The sequence below is a fragment of the Mobula hypostoma genome, chromosome 23 (assembly GCF_963921235.1).
Source record: "Mobula hypostoma chromosome 23, sMobHyp1.1, whole genome shotgun sequence".
Taxonomy (NCBI): domain Eukaryota; kingdom Metazoa; phylum Chordata; class Chondrichthyes; order Myliobatiformes; family Myliobatidae; genus Mobula; species Mobula hypostoma.
In genome coordinates, this window is record NC_086119.1 from 13,402,924 (window position 1) to 13,429,447 (window position 26,524).

The following is a 26,524-nucleotide window of genomic DNA, read 5'->3' on the forward strand; positions in this document are numbered from 1 at the left end:
GTATTTGTTTTGATAAGCTACATTTCCTGACATCGCACGGGTGTCCTCCAGGTGCTCTGGTTTGGGTCAAACCTCCTCTACATTTCCTGACACCGCATGGATTTCCTCCGGGTGCTCTGGTTTCTTCCTACATTCCAAAAGTGTACCGGGTAGGGTTAGTACCAGAAGCTTGGCAACACTTGTGGGCTGCCCTCAGCACATCCTTTGACTGTGTTGGCCGTTGATGCAAAGCCATGCGTTTCACTGAATATTCTGACGTACCTGTGACAAATTAAGCCAACCTTTATCTTTTAAACAGATTGCATATTCCAAATGAAGCCATTTTAGTTTGAAGCCAGTTGGTGACTGGAGAATACTTTGATAAGGTGCTCCTCAATGGACAGCTACTTAGCACTCCACTTATGGATGAGTTTTTTTTGGAAGATCACGGGGGCGGAGATCTTGAGATTAGCAGCTAACATAAGCGGTTTATATTTCAAGGCCCATTTAGAAGTGATTCCAGGAATGATCGATGATCGATGGTACTGTGCAAAAGTCTTATATATTATAAATACATAAAACTAGGGCACCTAAGATATTTGCATAATACTGTATTTGTCAATGTGGAGCAGAATGCGAATTTGTAAACCTGACGGGGACAAAGGATTTGGGGAATGGCAAGGGTGGAGCACTGTGGGAGGGGTGTGGGACAGCTGGCAGAGAAAGAGTGCCAGGGGTGGGGGGTGGTGCAGGTGCAGACACACCCAGCCCTGAGATACCAGGCAAGGTTATTTGATTCCAAACAATTGGTTTATTGATCATTACAGAATGTCTCTCTGATGCTTTCCGCTCCCTCTCCTCTCCCTTCCCCTTTTCCCAACCATGATTCCCCTCTCCCTGTCCTCTTCCCACTTCAGAATGAGGTTTATCAGCACTCACATATGTCATGATTTTTTTTGTGGCAGCAGTATAGTACAATACATATTATTACTACATTACTGTACAAAAGTTTCAGGCACCCTAGCTATACATATTTTTTATTTTATTTATCGAGATTCAGTACTGAATCCAGCCTTTTTAGCCGTGCCACCCAGCAATCCCCCACTTTAACCCTAGCCTAATCACAGGACAATTTACAACGACCAATTATCCTGCCAACTTGCACTTCTTTGTAGTATGGAACTGGAGTACTCAGAGCAAACCCACAAGAAATGCAGAACGTAGGCATTGATCCCACTACCTCTCACATGCTAAGCAAATGATCAGGAGCTAATTCTCCAGTACAGTACTTTTTAAAGACTTTAGCACAGTACTATATATTGGTTAAAATAGAAAGGTGGTTGGGGAAACAGAAGTGAGCGTATTTAGCTTTGTATTAGCTCAGTAGAATTGTGTTATTTGATAACTGGAAAGACATAATAAAGAGTAATGTGCATCTCTTGTTAATCCCTGAATATGGTTAAGTTCACACTGTACCTTGGCTGAACTCACTGCCTACGTGACAGCCAGTAGATAAATATAGAACAGTACAACATAGTGTAGGCCCGTCAGTCCACAATGTTATGCCAATCTTTTAATCTATTCTACAGTCAGTCTAGAGTACATAGCCCATAGATCTCCATTGCTTTTCATCCATATGCCTATATATGGGTCGTATGGATGTCCCTAATGTATCTGCCTCGACCAACAACTCTGGATGTACATTTCATACACTCACCACTCTCTGTGTGAAAAAACCTACCTCTGCCATCTCTTCTAAACTTTCCTCCAATAACTTTAAAACAACGTCCTCTGGTATTAGCCTTTGTCACTCTGGGGAAAAGGCAATGGCTGTTCACTCTATGCCTCTTATAATTATATACACTTCTATCAAATCATCTCTCATCCTCTTTTGCTCCAAAGAGAAAAGCGCTGGCTTGCTAAACCTTTCCTCACAAGACATGTCCTGTTACCCAGGCAGCAGCTTGGTAAATCTCTTTTGCATCCTCCCTAAAGCTTCCTTATCCTTCCTATAATGAGGTGACCAGAACTGAACTCGGTTCTCCAAATGTGATCTAGCCAGAGTTCTATAGAGCTGCAGCTTTACCTCATGGCTCTTGAACTCAGTCTCCTGACTCATGAAGGCCAACACACCATAGAACTTCTTAACCACACTATCAACTTGCACAGCAACTATTGACTTGGACCCCAAGATCCCTCTGTTCCTCCTCACTTCCAATAATCCTGCCTTTAAATTTATACTCTGCCTTCAATTTCAACCTTCCAAAGTGTATCGCTTCACTCTTTTCAAGGCTGAACTCCACAGGTCACTTTTCAGCCCCGCTCAGCACCATTGTAATCGATGACAACCTCCAACGCTATTCTCAACACCTCTAATGAAATGTTGGACAGAACTTGAGATTTCTCAATAAGTGCTAAATAGTTAATACTGTGAAGCCTAAATATATTGATTGTCTTAGAGCCTCGACAAGTGTTCTTGAGTTTCTGTACATGATGACAGCACTCAGTAAATAGACATTGTGTTGACTCTAAATACAGTAACTTGTGAAAAGGGTAGGGCAAATGAAGGAACCATCATGAAACAATGGGTAGTTGAGGGTGTTTACAAGGAGATAATGTAATCTTGAGGTTCATCCACTACCATAATCTGTGGAAACAAACTTCGACAGTTTATGGTGGTCATCTGCACTTTCAGATTAGATTGATGATCTCTCACCCATTACTGTGAATTGATCTAAGTGTGGCAGTTGTAAGGAGCAATTTATCACCTTCTGTTTATGGTTCCGGGCTGCTGGATTACAGCTAAACAAAGCCTCTATAAATCATGCCATCGTTCTGAAGTCCTGAATCACTTCACTGTGCCCACTGACAATCTGAAATCTTTTCATTGCAAGGGTAAAAGCTTTTGAAAGAATTGAGGTTATTTTAAATTTGCAAGTGGATGTAAAAATTAAGGTTTGTGCGGCTCCCTTTGAGGATAGGATTGTGGGGTGACTACTGGGGACAAGGAAACATGACACAACATGATTCCAATGCTTTTATGAGAGGAGGAGGGGAACTGGCTTGTTGGGAAGAAATTTATTTCAAAAGTAGGGTTTTAGCATATACAGAAGGACATCACCTTCTGTATCCGGTACATCACTGACATTCAGAGAGTCGCATATTGGCAGTCTGCACAACCTCACTTCTGAACTTTCTACAGGCCAGATTGTATGTTCTGTAAAACTTTACGGAGAAAGGGAAATGCATTCCTCAGATTCGGTGCAGAATTGCAGAGGCAAACAAGCTCCATTGAAAGATAAAGCTAACTGTTGTGTATTTAACATTTGAGTAATCTTGCATATATATTTTTGATTAAGCATTCTTGGTCATTGAAATAATTCATTACAGGTCATATGTATAAATCTGTGAACTACATGAGTCACCATGCAGTCATGTGTGTGCTTCGCTTAAAGTAAACTTGGTTAGATCCATCATTTTGGACTCAGTTTTCTTCCTTTGAATTAGTTTAATGTTTTGAAGATACAAAACATAACACTAACCTCATGCAATGTGAGTTCAAATTGTACATCACAGGTGGACAATTTATACTCAAGGAATTAAATATACTTCATACTTTATTGTCGCCAAACAATTGATACTAGAGCGTACAATCATCACAGTGATATTTGATTCTGCTCTTCGTGCTCCCTGGAGTACAAATCGATAGTAAATATTAAAAATTTAAATTATAAACCATAAATAGAAAATAGAAAAGGGAAAGTAAGGTAGTGCAAAAAAAACGAGAGGCAGGTCCGGATATTTGGACGGTACGGCCCAGATCTGGGTCAGGATCCGTTCAGCAGTCTTATCACAGTTGGAAAGAAGCTGTTCCCAAATCTGGCTGTACGAGTCTTCAAGCTCCTGAGCCTTCTCCCGAGGGAAGAGGGACGAAAAGTGTGTTGGCAAAAATAACTTTGGGATGTTAAAATGACCAGTCTCAGTAATGATTACCATGAAACTTCCTGATCGTTTTAAAAACCTGGTCGGTTCACTAAATTGTGGAAGGAAATCTGTTTGTGCTTACCCACTCAAGCCTTGACATAACACCAGAACCACTGGCATTGTTTACTCCAGGTGCCTCCCCAGTTCTGGTGCAATAATGGATGGACAATGAATAGTGTCATTGCCTGTCACATCCACAGCCCACCACAAGAGGCAGGCTTTCCCAAAGACCACCCCTTTCAAACCAACTTCCCATTCCCATTCCGACGTGCCAGCCCATGGCCTCCTCTGCTGCCACAATGAGACCGCTCAGGTTGGAGGAACAAAACCTCATATTCCATATGGTTTGCCTCCAGATTAGATTATGAGGACACGCGGTCCTCTTTTATTGTCATCTAGTAATGCATGCATTAAGAAATGATACAAAATGATATCACAGAGACACATGATAAACCAAGACTGAAAAACTGACAAAAACCACATAATTATAACATATAGTTACAACAGTGCAAAGCAATACCGTAATTTGATAAGAACAGACCATGGCACGGTAAAAGTCTCAAAGTCTCTCGAAAGTCCCATCATCTCACGCAGACGGTAAACCTCCAGCCCCGCCAACTTGCCAATGCAGCATCCCAGAAGCATCCCACCACAGTCTGACATGATGACATGAATATCGATTTCCCTAACTTCTGGTAATTTCTCCCCCTCCCCCCACCTCTCTTTTTCTGGCTCACCTCTTATCCCTTCCCTTCACCTCTCCAGTCTTTCTCCCCCCCCCTTCCTTTCCAGTATTGATGAAGGGTTTCAGCCTGACACATTGACTGTTTAATCCTCTCTGTACATACTGCCTGACTTGCTGAGTCCTTCCTATATTTTGTGAGTTTGTTGGTTTGTTTAATAATGTTTTGAAAAGACATAATCTTTTTAAAAAATGGAAACTGATAACGGCAGATGGATTTGTCCAAAGGTGTATCAGGGGATGTTCTCCCTCGTGTGTTTTCACAATATCTGCATTTCCATCATTCTCCCTTCTTTGATTCCTTAAGTAAATAAGACCCACTGAGATACTTTGCGTTCTTTTACAGTGAGACCTTTACAGCAGCAACAGTAATTAAATACTCACAGAAACAATTTCCTGCCCTGAATTGGCTGATGTACAGAGCCCTCCAGGGAAAAGGTTTGCTGTGTACAACTGTCACAATAACGGTCTGTTGTTCAGAATCTGTCACTACAACAAGCTCACTATAGAGAACCTGTCACAGGAGCAATCAGCTACATACAGAAACAGCTTACTCTACAAAATCTGAAACACTAACAGTTTATGCAGGGCATCTAGCGTGGTAACATCTTACTGCAGGAAATCACTGTAACACTCAACTGTATGTAATCTATCACAGGATCTTCACAGTGGTGTTTACCGGCTGGAATTTATGCCGTTCACAGTAGAGAATCTGTCACAGTAGCAGCTATTGGAAAGAATCTGCTCAGCATAAAATACAGAGTACATCATAGCCTTTTCGACAGAGTCTGCCACAGTCACAATAAATTGCATGTAATCTTATCGCAACATGGATAAATTAGCCTAGTGCATAAAAATTATCACAGTAACAGTTTGCAGCAGGAACCTGCCATAATAATAATTTGTAGCATAGATTTCATTACATTGAATTTACTCAAGTGAAATTAATCACACGAGCAAGATGCTGTGGGACTCTTTTTTTGGGGAACTCTACGGTTTGTTGTTTGATATCCTCAGCACTGAACGCTCTCCACGGTTGCAGACTTGTTTTTTGGAGGACTCTGCGGTTTATGCCTTTTTTGTTACTTTTTTTTACTATTTGATCCTGCAGGACCCACTGAGTTCCTCCCGTAGCTTTTTTTTTGTGTGAGTTTTGACCGGACTAAATGAGATCCGCTAAGTTATGCAGTTGTAGTCATCCCATTGGAATGCAGCAAAGATATGGCTGAGTGAGAAGTTAAAATTACGAGAAAAGACAGAAAGCTCAAATTTTAGTGGTGAATCTAAAATTTGCTATAGCTTTGAAAAAGAAGATGAAGAACAGTTATTTTATTGGGTATCAAAATAGAATAAAATGTGGAATGGCCTTCTCATGGGCAAATCAAAGGAAAGGTGAAGGGAAACTTTCATATGAAGGCTTAGTGCTATCTGGAGTTCTTTACCAGTATGGCAGTTAGTGGAGCTGTTGCCTCACACCACCAAAGAACCAGGTTCAATCCCAACTACAGGCATTGTGGCTCTCCTCCGGATAGTGTGAGTTTCCTCCTAGTGATCTGGTTTCCTCCCACAGCTCAAAGACATTCAGATTGCTATGTTCATTTGACACTGTAAATTACCACTTGTATATTGAATGAATTGCAGAATCCAGTATTTTTTTTCAGTAAGTGCAATTGTGAACAATAGCCAGATCAGAAATGCTGATCAAGTCAACTAGTTCCCAAAGAGAACTCTGATAGGCCAATCAGATGGTTCACTGCTGCTCAGCGATAAAACACAAAATAAAATCATATGTACAATTAAGAAACATTAAAAAACAGTAGAAATACTGGAGTCATGATGAAGTCTGCTGGAGAGAGACATTTATACACATGCTGTCCTCCATAATTGAAAGAGATTGAAGGATAAGGTTGCAGAGTGACAAAATGTGGCAGGAGCACTTGGAACTTGGATCAGGATTAATAGTCATTGTAGACCTGAAGTACTGGAGGGCCTGTTTGCACACTGTATGAACTGGTCGTTCAATGTCAACGTACAGGAAATCTAATTGTACACATAATTAGGACTATGTGTACGATTAGATTTAATATGTGCACAAAATATCACAAGATATATCCATCTGTTTTTGGAACGTAAACTTGCCGTTCTTACACGTGGCCTATGAGTAACTCGGCAATAGTAAGAAAGCTGACAGGACCTACATGTTCTCTGAAATGACCTCATAAGCCACGCAACAGAAGGCTGATGGCCTTACTAATGACAACAATTTGCTGTTCTGTGTTGCTTTTAACCTTGCAAAATGTTTCAAGCACTCCACAAGTATCAAAATATTATGTTCATAATATTCTCGTCTGTTAAGGTTACCCTTGCCGCCTCCTCTAGAAACCGTGGGAGTGTGGAATCACTGCTACAGAACTTATTATGAAAAACAATGAAGATGTCTACATACCTGCTTAGTTAAGAATGATTCACTTGTGGAATCACAGTGGCTTCCCACTGTCTAACTTCATTCACTCTCTAACTCCCATTTACACCTGGAATATGAAAAAAAGATCAGCTTTATTTATCCACTGTAAGAATATGTGTCGTTTTCCATCAGCGACCAACACAGTTGGAGGGTGCACTGGGGAAGTGTTGGCCTGCTTCCGGCATTAACACGTATGCCCACAACTTACTAACCCGTATGTCTTTGGATTGTATATGGGAGAAAACCGGAACACCCAGTCATGGGACAATGTACAAACTCCTCGCAGACAGAGGCAAGAATTAAACTCTGCCTGCTGGCGCTGTAAAGCATTGTGGTAACCGCTACACTACTGCGCCACCCCATTACTGAAGGGTTACCAAGATGGGCTGGCATCATTTAATCCAGCAGTGTGTACTCATTTTCCGGGCAGTATATGAGGCGTTTAAGATGATGAGATCCTGTGGCTAGCCAAAGGCTTTTTCCCAGGGCTGAAATGGCTAACACGAGGGGGCATAGTTTTAAGGTGTTGGAAGTCGGTACAAGGGGGACGTCAGGCATAAGTTTTTCACACAGAGAGTGGAGGGTGCATGGAATGCACTGCCAGCGAAGGTGGTAGAGGCAGGTACAATAGGGTCTTTTAAGAGATTCTCAGATAGGTACATGGTGCTTAGAAAAATAGAGGGCTATGCAATAGGGAAATTCGAGGCATTTCTAGAGTAGATTACAGAGTTGGCACAACGTTGTGGGCCGAAAGGCCTGTAATGTGCTGTAGATTCTCTATGTTTCTATGTTGCAGTACTATTCCTCACTGGAAACCTCAGGAAAATCTTCCAAGCACAAGTCCCACACTGTCTTCAATCAAAAACATGAGCGAGGCTCATTTTCAGAATGAGCACCAACAAGAATTTACACTACTCTCATTTACTGGTTAGGTGAATTTATTTAACACATGTTTTAGTAAGAGAATACAATGCGTATTTAGGAAGCACAAAGATATGAAATAGCTGCCCATGTAGACGTTGACTCCGCGCAATAGTGTAAAATATCTTATTTGAATTGAAAGGCATCTGCCAATCTTCAGACCACTCCCTTAGCTGATCGAGACCCCGCTATTCCATTCAGCAAACCCTCATATGAACTTGGACATCGTCTTCCAACCTTTCAAAGTCAGACCTGGGGCTGCTGGGACCTTCATGATGAAGAATGTTTCATATTGTGATGATTCACACCGTCACCAGTAGGTCCTATCCTGTGAACCTCACACTTGAGGAGCTTGATCTTTATGCAACTTTCTGTAAATAGTAATAGGGCGCTCCACAAGACTGTTTTAATAGCATTGCAATTTCTAATACTTTGTTGAAGAAAGGTGAGATATAGCCTGAAGGAGGGTCTCGAGCTCCCCCAGAGAGAAACATGGCTACTGCGGCACTGAGGATATCAGATATACATTGAAGAAGGGTCTCCGCCCAAAACATCAACTATTCATTCATTTCCATAGATGCTACCCGAATACTGAGTTCCTCCAGCATTTTATATGAGTTGCTTTAGATTTCTAGCGTCTACAGAATTTCTCACGTTTAAGATATACTCTGATACAACACAGAGTTAGTTGTGGGTCCTTTGCGGGAGAAAAATTCCATTCCACGCTACCAGATGCTCTCCAGATGAGAAAGAAGATGAGATATAAAGCAGAGACTCTGCCCAGGGCACCTGACCGGGTTTGCAGCTGTTAATTACATCCTATCCATGTAAAGAAAAGTTAGAAAATATGGAAAATTAAGGAGAGAGGCCTTTTTTGACAAGAGTCTAGTCAGAAACCACCAGGCAGTAAACCATCAGAAATCTCGTCAGAGACGCCCTATCCCTTTTGATGTTGCAGTGTTTGCCGGACTTGGCAATTAGCTTGCAGACTTTTCACCACAAGTTGAGGTGACAGCCTCAGTGCGGAGTAGCTGGTGTTTTTCTCTGGGAGCGCTCACGTTTATAGAGCCTCCCCACCACCCGTTTGCTTGCCTCGGTCCTGATTGGCTACCCCTTCAGTTGACCTTTGCACTCCATTGGCTGCTGGGGTTTCGTAGATATTGTGGTGTCCGTTGAGCTCCGCAATTAGCTTGCAGACCATGTCTTTCCCATGCTACCCAAAAGAGAAGTATTCCTTGGGCAGATCCCCTGCCTGTGAAACTTTCGGGTGATTTCGGATATAAAGCAGGCTGATGTGTCCGCATCAATAATCCAAAACAACAACAATAAGCAATGTGCAATATCCAAGAAACATGATCTGGTAAATTTATTATTAATGAGCATGAACCATTCAACATGTCAGACATCCCACCCTGCAAAAACTCATTTCAGGGAGGTAGCTCCATCAATTTGCGGGAGACTTCCAGGAGAGGTGGGATGTCTGCAATAGAGTAGCTCCTTAGCAGCCAGCCAGCTAGTTTAAATAATGTTAGCTATGCTAATGAATGAATGACACCTGTTAAACTCACCTCAACATGTCTTTTACATTTTAACCCACTATGGGCAATAGAAAAGTCATTGTTGCAAAAAGTGCAGTGAGCGATACTGTCATTATTTTTGACCCCTATTAGGCAGGGGTACACTTTAGTGTAGTCTGGGGTGACGTACATTTTATATTTTTTTGGAACACTCAGCCATGGCGCGCTCTCCCTCTCTCTCTCTCACTTGCTTTCTCTCTTGCTATCTTGCGCTCTTTCTCTCTCGCGCTCTCGCTTGCTTTCTCTCTTGCTTTCTCTCTCGCTTGCTTTCCCTCTCGCGCTCTCGCTCTCTCTCGCGCGCGCGCTCTCTCTTGCTTTCTCTCACTCGCTCGCTCTCAAAAAAATTGATTTCCGTGATATTGTATATAATTTGCGGGCATCAGGGAGCCACTATTCATTTGTGGGAGACTCCCGGAACTTCCAGGAGAGGTGGGATGTCTGACATGTACAGGGAAGGGGCAGAGGCCCTATAAAGAGTAGGGCCTCTGCCCCGTCCCTCTACAGTCCTGACGAACGTTTCCGGCCCGAAACATCGACCGATCTTTTCCATGGATGCTGCCCAACCTGCTGAGTTCTTCCAGCGTGTTGTGAATGTTGCTTTGACCCCAGCATCTGCAGATTATTTTGTGTAAACATTCAACATAGATGCTACCATAGATTGAAGGCATTTGCACTGCTATCTTACCTATCCAGGCAGGGAATTTGCTGATCTTAACTGATATTTTAGTTGTGGCAGAGAATGGAAGTTTTCAAGTACTGTAGCTAGTATGAGAGGGCATAATTTTAAGGTGATTGGAGTAAAGTATAGAGTGGGAGGATGTCAGAGGCAAGTCCTTTACACTGAGAGTGGCGAGGGTGCGGAACACCCTGCTGGGGCTGGTGGTAGAGGCAGATACATTAGGGGTATTTAAGAATGGGCAGGACAGTAGCGTAGTGGTTAGCACAACGCTTTACAGTACCAGTAACCTGGGTTCAATTCCCGCCGCTGCCTATAAGGAATTTGTACGTTCTGCCCGTGACCATGTGGGTTTCCTCTGGGTGCTCTGGTTTCCTCCCACAGTCTAAGGACGTACCGGTCGGTAGGTTAATTGGTCATTGTAAATTGTCCTGTGATTAGGCTAGGGTTAAATCGGGTGATTGCTGGGCGATACAACTCAAAGGGCCAGGAGGGCCTATTTAGCACTGTATTGCATTAAAATAAAAGTGAAATAATAAAACTCTTAGATCGGCACATGAGAGTTAGGAAAATGGAGGCTCTGTAGGTGAGAAGAGTTTGACTGATCTTTGAGTCGGTTAAAGGGTCAACATGACACTGTGGGCCGAAGGGCCTGTGCTACGCTTAATGTTCTATGATCTATGTTCTATGTTAAAACTGTCCAAATATGAGGCACTTGATCAGGGATTCTCAAATTTTATTAGGCCAAGGACTAACACCATTAAACAAGGGGTCTGTGGACCCCAAGTTGGTAATGTCTGCATTGAAAGGAAGGATGGGTTTGGTACATCCTTGTTCTGAACTGTATTTCCTTGCCTTTGACAATGACAGAACTTGCCTAAATGAATCATTCTATCTGTTTCTGTAACCTGTACTTGTTCTTGATAACTCTCATTTACCATATAAAAAATAACTTCCAGTTCATCACAGAAGCGTGAGAAAAGAATATCAAATTTGGTCTGTGTGATCACAATCTGTGTAGATGTAAAAATAGTTAACTCTCCGCTAATGCATTGGAAAATGTTGTCTTCATTTTTTTTTGCTTTCGTGGATGTGGTTTGACCCACTAAGTTCTGTTTTTTGTTCCACTGTATCATTTGAGACTCTTCACTATTACACCACCCATCTTCAATATGTTTACTGTTATCAGTTATTGTTTGTTTTTGCAACAAATCTGTGATTACACTCTTTATTGGATTGTTCAATAGCTGTGTTACAGGACCTGGGCGCAGTGGCATTTCACTCATTCACCTGCAAGCATTGAATAGTGACGAGTTGAATCCAGTTCTGTGAAGGTCCCACAGGTTTTGTTTGTCTGCCCACAAACGCTGCCAAAACACATTCCAGAATTTTCTGTTTTAATTGCAGATAGCCAACATCCACAGGTTTTTAAAAAAAATTTAGTTACTATTTCAATTCCCAATAGAATCACCAATCAGAAAGTGCACTGTGTCCAACAATAAGGGGGCTTTTAACAAAAACTACTTAGAATCACAAAATAAAGGCACAGAACTAACATCAGTCTAAGAATCAGAATCAGGTTAATTTTGTTGTGAAATTTGTTTTGGGGCAGCAGTATAGTGCAGGACATCAAAAGGTTACTGTAAGTTACAATATAAAGAATAGGTAGCTAAATAAATAGATAAATAATGAAATAGTAAGGTAGTGTTCATGGCAGAGGGGACGATGCTGTTCCTAAAATGTTACGTGTGTTTCTTCAGGCTCCTGATGGTAATAATGAGAAGAGGGCATGTCCCAGATGATGAGAGTCTGACGTCATACCTGGCAGTTCTGTAATGTAGAGCAGGAACTATAATTTTTAGGGCATTGGAATAAGTTCTTCCTCCCTTTCAGCACTGCAGTGTCAGCTTAAATCACGCAGTTAAGTCCTGATCTTGGATTTAACAGCAGACCGCCTGAACAAGAAACCATTCTGCTACCTCTGCCTGTCACAGCGCGCGCTGGCAACAACTGAGCCCAGGTGCGGAGGAATGACAGACTCCCACGTAGAGACGGAAACGAGAGGAATTCCTGCAGAACATCAGTGGCAGCCCCGAGCCACACTGCGAGACAAACCATACTCAAAAAGGGACCACATGAGAAGCATTAATCCGGAGTCTGGTTTAAATAATCAGCACGTGGAAAACCCATGCCAGTCAAAATAAACTTAATAAAATTAAACAGAAAGCAGAAGGGCTTAAACAACTCTGGGTAAGACAACAATTAACAAATACAGGTGCTCTAGAAACCTCAGAGCCCAATGCTCTATGGCTCACCGCACTGGACCACGGTGCTCACGCACTCTTATATGTATTTTTTCAAAAGTTAAATGCCAGTATTCCAAACTCCCTGAACAAACATTCCATTTGTTGTTTAGTAACTCTTGCCTCCTTCCCTATAGTCCTTCCTCTGTGTCTGAACTCACTTCAGATCTGTTCCACCGTAACTTTTGTCAGTTCTATCCAGAGATCACCAAGCTCAAACCTCAGTTTAATTTTTCTCTCCCTGCAGATGCAGCCTCAGTGACAGGGTATCTTCAGCAAGTTCTGCTCCTGTTACAGTACTGCGTTCCCAATCACTGCAGTGACGAGTGATAGCGCTACACGAGGTGTTTTGCAGTGACTGGGTGGCACGTGTGCTGAGACCCTGCATGGTCTGGGTCAGATGCACATTTGCAATGTTCCCACATAACAAGGGTTACACTTCTCAACTTTACCTCTCCAAAGGTAAATCCATTACTGTACTGTTTCTTCATTCCTGTCTCTTCCTCTCTTTTAATCTTCTCAATATCTCAAAGTTCAGTTTCAGGCAGGTCAGACAGATCACAGAACACGGCACAGTACAGACCCCTCAGGCCACGATGTTGCGCCAGCATTATAACCTACCTTAAGCCCAATCTAACAATTTCCTCCTACATACCCCTCCATTTTTCTATCATCCGTGTGCCTATCTAATAGTCTCTTAAATGTCCCTAATGTATCTGCCTCTAACACCATCCCTGGTAGAGCACTCAATGCACTTACCACTCTCTGTGTAAAAAAAAATGATCTCTGACATACCCCCTATACTTTCCTCCAATCGCCTTAAAATTATGTCTCCTCGTATTAGACATTTCCATAAGACCATAAGACAAAGGAGCAGAAGTCGGCCAGTCGGCCCATCGAGTCTGCTCCGCCATTTTATCATGAGCTGATCCATTCTCCCATTTAGTCCCACTCCCCCGCCTTCTCACCATAACCTTTGATGTCCTGGTTACCCAGATACCTATCAATCTCTGCCTTAAATACACCCAATGACTTGGCCTCCACTGCCACCTGTGGCAACAAATTTCATAGATTCACCACCCTCTGGCTAAAAAAATTTCTTCGCATTTCTGTTCTGAACAGGCGCCCTTCAATCCTTAAGTCATGCCCTCTCGTACTAGACTCCCCCATCATGGGAAACAACTTTGCCACATCCACTCTGTCCATGCCTTTCAACATTAGAAATGTTTCTATGAGGTCTCCCCCATTCTTCTAAACTCCAAGGAATACAGTCCAAGAGTGGACAAATGTTCCTCATATGTTAACCCTCTCATTCCCGGAATCATTCTAGCAAATCTTCTCTGTAGCCTCTCCAACGTCAGCACATCCTTTCTTAAATAAGGAGACTAAAACTGCCCACAATACTCCGTCAGGTCTCACCAGCGCCTTATAGAGCCTCAACATCACATCCCTGCTCCTATACTCTATTCCTCTAGAAATGAATGCCAACATTGCATTCGCCTTCCTCACTACCGACTCAACCTGGAGGTTAACCTTAAGGGTATCATGTACGAGGACTCCCAAGTCCCGTTGCATCTCAGAATTTTGAATTCTGTCCCCATTTAATTAATAGTCTGCCCATTTATTTTTTCTGCCAAAGTGCATAACCATACACTCTCCAATACTGTATTTCATTTCCACCTTTGGAAAAAGTCTCTGGCTGTCCACTCGATCTTTGCCTCTTATAATCTTGTACACCTCTGTCGTCATCTCTCATCCTCCATCATTCCCAAGAGAAAGCCCCGAGCTCACTCAGCCTCTCCTCATAAGGCAAGGAAGGAAGTCGGATTCCTTCCCGTCACCTTATCAGGCAGTAACCTGCAGCACAAGCGAGTTTGTGTTCAGAGTCTTTTATCAAACACTTTCAACCTGTGAGACCACCTTTCCATCAAAGGGCACAGATTCACCTGCTTCCCTCTGCCTGGACACATACAGTATATCATATGTTATGTCTCTCAGTCACATATGCAAATCGTATTTCATTCATAGCCATCCCAGCTCCTTTAGTCAATCCACATAACTGAAATCCTTCATCTTTATATATCCAAAGGAGTATAAATATACAAGCCTTCAAGATGAAATCTTACTGTTCTGTTTAATATTTGACCTAAGGACTGGTGGAATGGGGTGGGGAGTGATGGAGGGTTCATCCATTAAAGATGTAGATTAAGAAAAACATAAACCATATTGAGATAGTCTTTTCCATGTGTAAGAACCACACTTGCTTGTCAAGGTACAAACTAGTTTAAGTAGTCTTGGACGGCACAGTAATGTCGTGGTTAGCAGATCACTTTAATTGCCGGCATTACCTGTGAGGAATTTGTATGTTCTCCCCATGACTCGATGCTCCAGTTTCCTCCCACAGCCCAAAGACATATAGCTTGGATTAGTGTGTTGTGGGCACGCTATGTTGACGCTGGAAGTGTAGCGACACTTGAGAACTGCCCAGCTCAAATCTCGCTGACTTGGTTTGATGCAAGATGATGCATTTCATCTGAGTGTTTCTATGTATGCAGTATTGTGCACGTGCAAAATCTCAGGCATATATATATATATATATAGCTAGGGTGCCTAAGACTTTTGCACAGTACTGTAATAATTTGATGTATTACACTGTACTGATGCCGCAAAAAAAATTAACAAATTTCACGACATATGTGAGTGATAGTAAACCTGATTCTGATTTGGGTCTCTATTGTGGACTGAGAGTGGGAAAGGGCAGGGAGAGGGGAGGGAGTGGGAAGCACCAGAGAGACAGTCTGTAATGATCAATAAACCAATTGTTTGGAATCAAATGACCTTGTCTGGTTCTCTCAGGGCTGGACGTGCCTGCACCTGAGCCAGCCCTGCCCCTGGTACTCCTCTGCCACCTGTCCCACACCCCTCCCGCGGCGCTCCACCCTCGTCATTCCCAACATTCTTTTCTCCCGCCAGGTTTACAAACTCTCTCTCCACTCCACTTTGACAAATACAGTACTGTGCAAAACTCTTAGCCACCATGGCTATATACAGTGCCTTGAAAAAGTATACAGCCCCCAGCCCTTTGTTCACATAAATGAGTATTACAATCAGGCATTTTGATCAATATTTTGGGAATTTTTATTTCTGAAACAACGACTGCATTGGCGCTGCTTCCTGCACGCATGCAGAACTCGTTGGCTTTATTAACTTTGCCTCCAACTTTCACCCTGCCCTCAAATTTACCTGGTCCATTTCCGACACCTCCCTCCCCTTTCTAGATCTTTCTGTCTCTGTCTCTGGAGACAGCTTATCCACTGATGTCTACTATAAGCCTACTGACTCTCACAGCTATCTGGACTATTCCTCTTCTCACCCTGTCTCTTGCAAAAACGCCATCCCCTTCTCGCAATTCCTCTGTCTCCGCCGCATCTGCTCTCAGGATGAGGCTTTTCATTCTAGGACGAGGGAGATGTCTTCCTTTTTTAAAGAAAGGGGCTTCCCTTCCTCCACTATCAACTCTGCTCTTAAACGCATCTCCCCCACTTCACGTACATCTGCTCTCACTCCATCCTCCCGCCACCCCACTAGGAATAGGGTTCCCCTGGTCCTCACCTACCACCCCACCAGCCTCCGAGTCCAACATATTATTCTCCGTAACTTCCGCCACCACCAACGGGATCCCACCACTAAGCACATCTTTCCCTCTCCCCCTCTCTCTGCATTCCTCAGAGATCGCTCCCTACGCAACTCCCTTGTCCATTCGTCCCCCCCATCCCTCCCCACTGATCTCCCTCCTGGCACTTATCCGTGTAAGCAGAACAAGTGCTACACATGCCCTTACACTTCCTCCCTTACCACCATTCAGGGCCCCAAACAGTCCTTCCAGGTGAGGCAACACTGCACCTGTGAGTCTACTGGGGTGATATACTGCGTCCGGTGCTCCCGATGTGACCTTTTATATATTGGTGAGAACCCGACGCAGACTGGGAGACCGCTTTGCTGAACATCTACGCTCTGTCGTCCAGAGAAAGCAGGATCTCCCAGTGGCCACACATTTTAATTCCACATCCCATTCCCATTCTGACATGTCTATCCACGGCCTCCTCTACTGTAAAGATGAAGCCACACTCAGGTTGGAGGAACAACACCTTATATTCTGTCTGGGTAGCCTCCAACCTGATGGCATGAACATCGACTTCTCTAACTTCCGCTAAGGCCCCACCTCCCCCTCGTACCCCATCTGTTACTTATTTTTATGCACACATTCTTTCTCTCACTCTCCTTTTTCTCCCTCTGTCCCTCTGAATATACCTCTTGCCCATCCTCTGGGACCCCCCAGGCCCCTTGTCTTTCTTCCCGGACCTCCTGTCCCATGATCCTCTCGTATCCCCTTTTGCCTATCACCTGTCCAGCTCTCGGCTCTATCCCTCCCCCTCCTGTCTTCTCCTATCATTTTGGATCTCCCCCTCCCCCTCCCCCTCCAACTTTCAAATCCCTTACTCACTCTTCCTTCAGTTAGTCCTGATGAAGGGTCTCGGCCTGAAACGTCGACTGCACCTCTTCCTACAGATGCTGCCTGGCCTGCTGCGTTCACCAGCAACTTTGATGTGTGTTTCTTGAATTTCCAGCATCTGCAGAATTCCTGTTGTTTCTGAAACACATGCTCCTTTTTCACAGTAGAGTCCAAAAAACAGGGAAAATTGTAAAGCATGAAAAACTAAAAATTCGAAAGCTGAAATGTCAACAGTTCTAAAGTACACTCTCCCCTTTTTTGCTCAGTACCTAGTTGAGCCACCTCTTTCAGCCAGTAGTCTTTTTGGATTAGCTTTGCACAACATGATAGAGCAAGATTTGCCCATTCCTCCTTACAAAATTGCTCAAGGTGTGTCAGGTTAGTTGGCGTGCGCTGGTGGACAGCAATCTTGAGGTCTTGCCAGAGATGTTCAATCAGGTTAAGGTGAGGACTCTACAGGGTCACTCAAGGACATCAACTTTCTTCATTTGAAGCCAGTCCATGGTTGCTCTGGTCATTGTCCTGCTGAAAGATGAAATTTTTCCCCAGTTTAAGCTTTCTGGTAGAGGCTAGTAGGTTTTTTAAAACCCAGGATCTCGCTGTATTTAGCAGCATTCAACTTCCCATCAATTCTGACCAGATTTCTGATCCCTGCTGTTGAAAAGTATCCCCATAGCATGATGCTACCTCCACCATACTTTACAGTAGGGATGGTGTTACCTGGCTGATGTGCAGTATCAGATTTATGTCACACATACTGCTTAGTGTTGAGGTGAAAAAGTTCCTAGTCTCATCTGACCACAAGACCTTCTTCCACATCCGTGCAGTATCTTCTAAGTGATGCTTTGCAAAGTATTTATGATCAAAGATATGCTTTTTTAAATGTTATGTGTGTCATAACTCTAATACTGCACAACAGCTGGTAACTGCATCCCTACTGTAAAGTTCGGTGGAAGTACCATCATGCTATGGGGTTGCTTTATTTTAAGCTATTTTAAAGCATAGACCTTTCAACTAACCCTACAAAGGACTGTGAGAATGGCTGAGAGGTTCATAGGGGTCTCCCTACCATCCATCGGGGACACTTACCAGGAGCACTGCACACACAGGGCCCTTAGTATTATTAAGGATTCCACCCACCCATCCAGCATCCTCTTTGACTTTCTACCATCAGGCAGGAGACTCCGATGCATAAAAACAAGAACGGTCAGGATGGGGAACAGTTTCTTCCCTCAGGTCCCTTAGGCTTCCGAACCCTGCTGCATCGCATTCGTGGTGTCACCGGTTAATCCGTTCCATACCTTACAATATTTACTTTATGCATTTTAGTTTGTTTATTTGTGCATAATCCATCTGTAGATTTCACCCTTACTTTCATAAGTTATTGTGTGCTATGAGTACTACAGTCCCTGGTCTGGAGGAATGTTGTTTCGTTTGGCGGTATACATGTAAAAAGTTAAATGACAATAAACTTGACTTGACTTAAAACTAAAAGACTGGGAAATGGTATAATAGAAAATTGTTCAGCTGAAGGGCTAGAACTTATGGGCCTGAGTAAGCTCCTTCCATAATTAATCTGTTTGATGTGTAACATCCTTCATGATCCTTGGTAGAATTTTTGTGTTCAATGAAGTATTTTGAAGTTTATTTATTGAGATACAGTGTGGAATAGTCTCTTTGAGCCACAACCCCCAGCAATCCCCCAGTTTAATCTGAGCCTAATCACAGGACAATTTACAATGACCAAGTAACCTACTAACCCGCACAGCTTCGGACTGTGGGAGGAAACCGGAGCACCCAGAGGAAACCCTATCGGTCGCGGGGTGAAGATGCAAACTCCTTACAGGCAGCAGCAGGAACTGAACCCGGGTCGCCTGCGTTGAAAATGTGTTGTGCTAACCACTACGCTACTGTGCCACCCTATAGCTATGTTAGCTATGTTTTAACATAGAACATAGAATAGTACAGCACATTACAGGCCCTTCGGCCCACAATGTTGTGCCGACCCTCAAACCCTGCCTCCTATATAACCCCCCACCTTAAATTCCTCCATATACCTGTCTAGTAGCCTCTTAAACTTCACTAGTGTATCTGCCTCCACCACTGACTCAGGCAGTGCATTCCACGCACCAACCACTCTCTGAGTAAAAAACCTTCCTCTAATATCCCCCTTGAACTTCTTGTAATGCTCAATACAAGAGGTGCCATGGGGAAGAGGCGCTAGCTATCCACTCTATCTATTCCTCTTATTATCTTGTACACCTCTATCATGTCTCCTCTCATCCTCCTTCTCTCCAAAGAGTAAAGCCCGAGCTCCCTTAATCTCTGATCATAATGCATAATTTCTAAACCAGGCAGCATCCTGATAAATATCCTCTGTACCCTTTCCAATGCTTCCACATCCTTCCTATAGAGAGGTGACCAGAACTGGACACAGTATTCCAAGTGTGGCCTAACCAGAGTTTTATAGAGCTGCATCATTACATCGCGACTCTTAAACTCTACCCCTCGACTTATGAAAGCTAACACCCATAAGCTTTCTTAACTACCCTATCGACCTGTGAGGCAACTTTCAGGGATCTGTGGACATGTACCCCCAGATCCCTCTGCTCCTCCACACTATCAAGTATCCTGCCATTTACTTGGTACTATTTTTTGGCTATGTTATCAAGTGAATAAGCCAGTTCTGCACAGATTAATGATCAATTTGCATGTCTCTGGTGGCACTAACTACAATAACAGCCAAAACAAAGAAAGGAAACCATGCTATTCTTCCATAAAGTTCTTCACTTGAATCCCCAAAAGGATGAACTTCCAAAGAAATAAAATTCTACTAAGCCATTCACAATCAGCCATTTTATCCTCCTCCATAAGGTCAAGCTGTGAAGGATGCAAATCTCTGCAAATGAAAGCAGCACTACAGTATAGATCTTAGGCTGATTATTCTACATATCTTTCATCTGCAGAGTAATATATTGATAAGTTATACACCTTGTTTTGATGTTCAAACCTTTGTAGTTCAACATGGAGATCCTCAGTGTTCACGGTGGCTGGTTGCTAGGCAGTCATTTCCAAGAGCTGTGCAGGTGGATTTCATGCTTCAAAACAAACCCATCTTATTTCCTGGTGTGTTTATAACTGTGCAGCTAATGGGCATGTTATTATCTTACAAATGCTCTGGGCTTTACTGTTAATGCCTTGATCTGTACAAGTTTCTCATTTGGTTTATAGATCTGGGCAATACTGTCTTCCCCAGCATTTATTGCCCAGTTGCTTGCCTAAAGTGACGAGGTCCTTTCTCCTGAGTTCCTGTTAACTCTTGCTCTAATGATGTGGCCACTGTGCAGCAGATGTCAAAATATTTGACCTAGCATTGATTTATGAATGTTTAAAATCAGTTTTATTACCACTGACATATGTCATAAAATTTGTTGTTTTGCGGCGGCGGTAGTGCAATGCATAAAAAAATGACCATAAATTATAAAAAGAATATATAAAAATTAATAAATAAAAGTGCCTAAATAGAGTAGAATAGTGAGGTGTATTATGTTTTGTAACTTCAAAACATTAAATTAATGCAAATGAAACATGGGAGTCCAAAAATACGGGTGAGGTTCGAGTTTACATTAAGCAAGGTGTGCACCTATCACGTGGTAATGTGATGATGGATGCAATTAACTATTCTTACATAAAACCTGGAATTAATTAATTAAATGAACATTAATACTTAATCAATATATATACAAAATTACTCAAATATAACTGAAATATTAAATACACAACAAGGTGGTGTTTGAGGCTCATCAGCCCTTCAAAAATCAGATAGTGAAGGGGAAGAAGCTATGAGACTATAGACAGAGGAGCAGAATTAGGTTGTTCAGCCATTGAGTCTGCTCTACCATTTCATCATGGCTGATTTATTATCCCTCTCAATTCCATTTCCCTGCCTTCTCGCTGTAACTTTTGATACCATGGCTAATCAGGAACCTATCAACCTCGGCTTTAAATGTGCCCAATGATTGGCTTCCACAGCCGCCTGTGGCAATGAATTCCACAGATTCTCTACCCTCTGGCTGAAGAAATTCCTTCTCATCTCTGTTCTAAATGGACGACCCTCTATTCTGAGGCTGCTCCCACTGTAGGAAACATCTTCTCCACATCCACTCTATCTAAGCATTTCAACATTCAATAGGTTTCAATCAATTCCCCCTCCCCCCCATTTTTCTAAACTCTGGTGAATTCAGGCCCAGAGCCATCAAACATTCCTCATTGGTTAACCTTTTCATTTCTGGAACCATGCTCGTGAGCCACTGCTGGACCCTCTCCCATGCCAGTACATCTTTTCTTAGATTAGGGCCCAAAGCTACTCACAATACTACAAGTGTGGTCTGATCAATGTCTTACAAAGCCTCAGCATTGTATCCTTACTTTTATATTCTAGTCCCCTCAAAACGAATGATAACATTGCATTTGTCTTCCTTACCACTGACTCAAACTTCAAGTTAACCTTTAGGGGAATCCTGCACGAGGACTCCTAAGTCCCTTTGCACGTCAGATTGTGAATTTTCTCCCTGTTTAGAAAATAGTCCACATCTTTATTCATTTTACCAGAGTGCATGACCATACACTTCCCACCACTGTATTCCATCTGCCACTTCCTTGCCCATTCCTCAGCACTTCCTGCTTCCTCAACACTATCCTCTGCAAACTTGGCCCAAAAGTCATCAATTTCATCATCCAAATCATTGACATATATCCTGGAAAACACAGACCCCTGTGGCACATCGCTAGTCACTGGCAGCCAACCAGAACCCTTTTATTCCCACTCTTTTCCTCCTGCCAGTCAGCCAATCTTCTACTATCTTTCCTGTAATACCATGGGCTCTTATTGTGTTAAGCAGCATCATGTGCAGCACCTTGTCAAAAGCCTTCTGAAAATCCAAGTGTATAACATCCATTAATACTCCTTTGCCTATCCTGCCCATTATTTCCTCAAAGAATTCCAACAGATTTGTCAGGGAAGATTTCCCCTTTAGAAAACCATCTTGACTTTGGCCTACTTTATTATGTCTCAAGTACCCCAAAAGCTCATTCTTAATAATTGACTCTAATATTTTCCAAACTACTGAAGTCAGGCTAGCTGGCTTGTAATTTCCTTTCTTCTGCCTCCCTCCCTTCTTAAAGATTAGAGTGACATTTGCAACTTTCCATCAGTACTAATGGATCATGACTAATTCCTCCATAATCTTTCAAAGTTAACGAATTTCATGTCACATGCTGGTGATAATAAACCTGATTCTGATTCTGACAGTCTCTTCAGCTACCTCTTTCAGAGCCCTGGGGTGCAGTTCATCTGGTCCAGGAGACTTATCAACCTTTAGACTTTTCAGCTTCCTAAGCACCTTCTCCTTAGTAATTGCAACTGTGCTCACTTGTGCCCCCGACACTCTCAAATTTCTAGCATACTGCTAGTATCTTGCACAGTGAAGGCTGATGCAATGTATTCATTAAGTTTGTCAGCCATTTCTTTGTCCCCCATTACTACCACTGCAGTATCATTTTCCAGCAGTCCATTAAGCTGTTCCTAAAATGTTGAATGTGCATCTTCAGGCTCCTGTACTTCCTGCATAATTGTAGTCATGAGATGAAGGCATATTGTGGGTGGCAAGAGCCCTTCTTGATGGATGCCACCTTGTTTGAGCCATTGCTTTTTGAAGATGATGGGAAGACTAGTGCCTGAGATGGAGCTGGCTGAGTTTACAAGCTTCTGCAATTTTTTCCGGTGCTCTGCAGTTGCCCCTACAGTGATGCAACCAACCCAAATTCTCTCTACGCTGCATCTGTGGGAATTTGCTAGAGTCCAACTGAGGATAATGTCTGAAATCAAAGTCGTGGTGTTACTGTGGCATTGCTGTACTACTTCTCAGATTAGGGGTCAGAAGACCAAATAAAGCTATCTTAAAAATAACTCCACAATCTATGCCCTAGTCTGACATGACACACAGCAGCTTCCAGGTTTGCACTACAAATTATTTCACCTTGAGTGAATCTCTGTGGAAAATCAACTCCTATTTGACCACATCCATTTTTATTTTCATAAGACACAAGAGCAGAATTGTGCCATTTGGCCCATCAAGTCTTATCTGCTATTCCATTGTGGCTGATTTATTATCTTTCTCAACCCCATTCTTCTGTCTTCTCCAAGAACCTTTAATGTCCTTACTAATCAAGAAGCTATCAACCTCGACTTTAAATATAGCCAATGATTTGGCCTCCACAGCTGCCTGTGGCAACGAATTCCACAGATTCACCACCCTCCTCATCTCTGTTCTCTTGTCTTCTTATATTCACTCCGACATCTTGAATACTGGCAGTAAGAAAGAGGACTGCTGATAAATAAGATAGTACAGTCCCATTCATTGCTGGTCTCCAGTGTGTCCGTGTGGATTGTGCACCTTCTCCCTGTCTGCATGGGTTTCCATCAGACGGTCCAGGTTCTCCCCCTTATTTCAAACATGTGGCTGCTTGGTAGGTTAACTGGCTGCTGTGATTTACCCAAGAGTAGGTGAGTGGTAGAAGAACCAGTTACAGTACTGTGCGAAAGTCCTTGTCACATCTGTGTAGGTTGCCTAAGACTTTTGCACAGTACTGTACTTGTCAACATGGAGCGGAGAGCGAGCTTGTAAATCTGGCGGAGTAAAGGACATTGGGAATGGCGAGGGTGGAGTGCCGCGGGAGGGGTGTGGGACAGGTGGCAGAGAAGGAGTGCCAGGGGTGGGGGGTGGCATGGGTGCAGACACACCCAGCCCCGAAACACCAGGCAAGGTCATTTGATTCCAAACAATTGCATTATTGATCATTACAGAATGTCTCTCTGGTGCTTCCCGCTCCCTCCCCTCTCCCTTCCCCTTTTCCAAACCATGATTCCTCTCTCCTTACCCACTTCCCACTCTCAGTCGACAATAGAGACCCATATTGGAATCAGGTTTATCATCACTCACATATGTCATGAAATTTTTCTTTGTGACAGCTGTACAGTGCAATACGTAAAATTACCACAGGACTATATAAAAGTCTTCGGCTCCCTAGCTTTATATATGTGCCTAAGACTTTTGCACAGTACTGTAGGTTCTGAGTAAATATGGAGGAAAGGAACTAATGATAAAACTTTGTGCATTGCCTCTTGATGGGCCAAACAGCCTCCTTTAATCTCATATGAAAATGAGAGAGAAATGTATTTTTAGTTCAATTAATTAATTATTTTTACTTGCATCAAAATTGCAATTGAATGAAAAACTCTGAAAATAATAGCTAAACTGAACAAATCACAAACCCGTGGAAATGAATAAAAACTACGGATGCTGGAAATCTAAAATATTTTTTTAAAAAAGAGAATGCATTGGAAGTATTCAGCAGGTCAGGCAGCATCTGTGGGAAGAGAAACAGAGTCCTGATTAAGAGTCTTGGCCCAAAACATCAAAGCTCAGTGGAAAAAGTTGTCTTGCATACCATTCCTATAAATCAATTCATTACAACAGTTCATTGAGGTAGTTCAAGAGAAAACAATAACAAATGCAGAATAAAGTGTTACAGTTACAGAGAAAGTGCAGTGCAGGCAGACAGTAAAGGCCAAGGTCATAAAGAGGTACTGAATTTTGAAAGGTTAGGGATCCATTTCATTATGCTAGCTGGTCAATAGCCCTATAACGAAGGGATGGAAGCCATCCTTGAGCTGATATATGTGCTCTCAGGCTTTTGTATCTCATACACAATGGGAGAGTGTCCAGAGTGGGCTGGGTCTTTGATCATACTGGCTACTTTAAAAGACAGCAAGAAGCAGAGTTCATGTGTTGGGTGGTGGGTGGGATGGGGGAGGAGACTAGTTTTTGTGATGCATCTTTCATGGAGGAGAGGCTAGTTTTCTGGTTTTAGAAGCGTTTTAGAGTTGTGTTCACGTGCCATTTTCCAGTTTCAGGCATTTTACAGACAACGACATACCTTTTATTGTGGATTCTCGGTTGCAATGCAGGAACTTGAACAATTAATTTGCACACAGCAAGCTGTGATAATGAGCAAATAAGCTGTTTCAGTCACGTTGATGAACACAGAACATCACAGCACAGGAACAGACCCTCTGACCCATACGCTGCGGTAAGCGCGATGCCAAACTGAACTACTTCTCTTCTGCCTGCACATGATCCATATCCCTCCTTTCCCTGCACATTGATGTGTTTATCTGACAGCTTCTTAGTCGACACTCTGATATCTGCTTCCAGTGCGCCCCTAGCACAAACCACAAACTCTGTGTAAAGAAGCATGCCCCACACATCTCCTTTAAGCCCTCCCCTTTCACCTTAAATACACATCCTCTAGTATCTGATATTTGTACCTTGGGAAAAAGTCTATGGCCACCCTGTGCCTCTCATGAACCATCGGTTCCCTCCTTAGCCTTTGATGCTCGAAGCAGGGGTTCTCAACCTTTTTTTAATGCCGTGAATCTCTGCCATTAACCGAGGGGTCCATGTTCTCCCGGTTGGAATCCTTGCTCTAGAGGAAAGAACAGTAGCATAGCAGTTAGTGTGATGCTATTTACAGCTCGGGGCGCCGGAGTATGAAATTCAATTCCAATGTCGTCTGTAAGAAGTTTATATGTCCTCCCCGTGAACGTGTGGGTTTCCTTTGAGTGCTCTGGTTTCCTCCCACATTCCAAAGACGTACCAGTTGGTAGGTTAATTGGTCATTGTAAATTGTCCTGTGTTCAGGCAAGTGTTAAATAGGTGGGTTGGTGGACAGCTATTGGACGCAAAGGGACTGTCCTGCGCTGTATTTTTAAATAAATAAATAAAACCCAATGAGAGGTAATTGCTGACTTACTGTTTTTCTGGGGGGGGGGGGCGGGTGCAGATGTCCAACAGGTTTGATCCAGGAGGTAATAAGGTGGAGATGAGTTTCACCATAAACACAGGGGAGAGGAGAAAGGGTGTGCCAGACGACAGAAATGAGCAAGAATTTGTCATAAGGGGAGCACTGGGAGCGGATCCAAATGCAAGACACAGACGCTGAAGTACCAAGAACAGGACTAGGGGTGTCAAGCAAGCAAGGGAAGTGGGAAAGAAATGACGCTGGACAAAACACAGGCCCTGGATGAGGCTAGGATATAGGACCTGGGCTAGGACTAGACTAGGAAAGCGGGACCTCAATGAGGAACTAGGAACTTGGAACCTGGACGAGAACTCTGAGCCAGAGACTGGATAGGGACCCGGAACCTGGGTCTTGACTTGGGCTTGGACCCTGGATCTCGGCGACGACAAGACATGGCTACAAGACGAGGAGTGGCAACAGGACTGGACGTGAGACTCCTGGAC

General features: G+C 43.1%; 1 long non-coding RNA gene across 1 annotated transcript in view; it reads right to left on the reverse strand.

The window, feature by feature from the left end:
• LOC134336898 (uncharacterized) overlaps positions 1 to 25,742 on the reverse strand; it is a 58,669-nt gene extending 32,927 nt beyond the window's left edge. Inside the window, exons 1-3 of the long non-coding RNA XR_010015904.1 lie at positions 25,549 to 25,742; positions 17,151 to 17,312; positions 7,152 to 7,236 (exon numbers count right to left, since the gene is read on the reverse strand). This is a non-coding gene — a long non-coding RNA (uncharacterized LOC134336898). The remainder of the gene's footprint in view (positions 1 to 7,151; positions 7,237 to 17,150; positions 17,313 to 25,548) is intronic.
• Between the last annotated feature and the right edge of the window lie 782 nt (positions 25,743 to 26,524).